Raw genomic sequence first — 1,923 nt, forward strand, 5'->3', positions numbered from 1 at the left:
GAAGTTAGGTATGCCTGTAAGCCTTGATTCATTCAACGGTACATGAGTAGGGGTGACCTTTCTTACATCCAAGTGAAGTTGTAAGAGCCAGTGTGTGATTCACCATGTCCCCTTCCTCCTCCTCTGAGGAAGCCTTCATCAGCCAGAGCCTGCTTGATGGCCCAGGCGACATGAGTGAGAAACAAATCTTTTTGTATTAAGCTGCTGCTGTTTGGGGTTGTTTGTTATGCAGCATTGTTTTCCTTATTCAGACATTTACAAAACGTTTTAACCAAGCATTCATCTGATTTCCTCAATGCCTTGTGGAATATACAGGATATTATTACCAACATCCTATAAATAAGAAAACCAATGCCCAGAGAGGTTAAACAATCAAGTATTACTGACAGCTTTTATTTTCTACTGACCAACTATGTATTCTAAGAGAAACGCACATTCTCTGAGCAGATAATTTTCACAAGAGGTTGGGCATGGAGAAAGTCATAGATCTCACTGACAAAATTAAATATTAACTGAGAATTGACCCAGAAGCACCAAAGTAATTTAGAAGATGACCAAGCACGGTCTTTTAAGAATAAAACCATCATGGCCTCCTCAGTCAAGGACCTGACTGTCTTTGCAATACTCACCTGAAACATATCCGGCCACCTGAGCCCATTTTGCATTGCACCCCACCCTTCGCTGTTCCCACAATCGTCTCTGCTTCTACTCTCACATTACTGATGGAAATCCTATTCTCTGGTAAGCAATTACCAATGATCTAAATAGCTTTCTCCCCACTTCTTCTCTCTCAAATAACAGATACTACACGTTCCGGGGCAGCCTGACTCATGGACTTCCACATACCCAGCTCAAAGCTATACATAATCACCACAATTACATTAGCCAGTGCATTGTAATTTTAGCTCCTTCCTCCTTCCTCCTTCAACATGGCTTTCAATTTCTATTTCTACATAAACAGCCTTATTGTAAGCCCTTTACTGTCAGCCAACTCCATTCTTTTCTGTAAGTAGGCAGAGTATATATTACAAATAGAAAAATATAATAATACATTTCTCTTTGCCCTCCTCTGACATACAAATAATATCCCTCTGATGAAGTCATGGAGAGAGGGCACCACCTCTTCCACTCTGTTTGTGGTCTCTAACCTACTGTAGGGACACAAAGCAAGTCTTAATCACAGGTATTAGTTGGGCATCTTGTTGGTATCTAGTGCTGGGCTTGATGCTGGACAGACACCCAGTGCCGGCCCCCGTTTGACCTTTCTCCTACTGCCATGCCCTGGGCCCCATCCCAGCCCTTCTCCTCTAAGCAAACCACAGGAGTTGAAATCCAGGTGATGAAGTAAGGTGAGAGCACCAGAGGAAATCACAAGAGGTGATTTCAGTGCAGGCTTTGAAGCATCCAGGAAAGGAGATTCTGAAACCTGGGGCTCGAGAAAACCTTCTCAGAGGAGGTGCAGCTTGAGCTGTGCTGGGGAGCAGAGCCTACCTGAGGGACTGGTCCAGGTGGAGCCGAAAGGAGGTGAGGCCCAGGGAGGTGATAAGGCCATAGTGGTGGATGTGGACTTGCCTGAAGGAGGCTCTGGAGTAGGAGGCAGAAAGGGGTGAGAGGAAACTTCCAGACAAGCAACCCTCTGCTTCCCCCAAGGACCTGATTCTCTGGTTCTGGAGCTTTCCTCCCCTCCCTGTTTAAACCACTACTGAGTGATGGGTTGGAGGAGGGAAGGAGTTTGGGTTGTGAGGTCCCTGCTGAGATGGGCAAATAGAGGAAGATTTTTTTTAATTCTCCTTTCCCTGTTACCTGGATCCGATGCAATTCTTCAGGATAAAAACATACCATTTACTGAACTCCACATCAGCGCTACGCCCTTTAAAAAGAAAGGCGCTGACTTTTCACTGCAAAACAGCGCGGCGAAAGGTT

The sequence above is a fragment of the Tamandua tetradactyla genome, chromosome 14 (assembly GCF_023851605.1).
Source record: "Tamandua tetradactyla isolate mTamTet1 chromosome 14, mTamTet1.pri, whole genome shotgun sequence".
Lineage (NCBI taxonomy): Eukaryota > Metazoa > Chordata > Mammalia > Pilosa > Myrmecophagidae > Tamandua > Tamandua tetradactyla.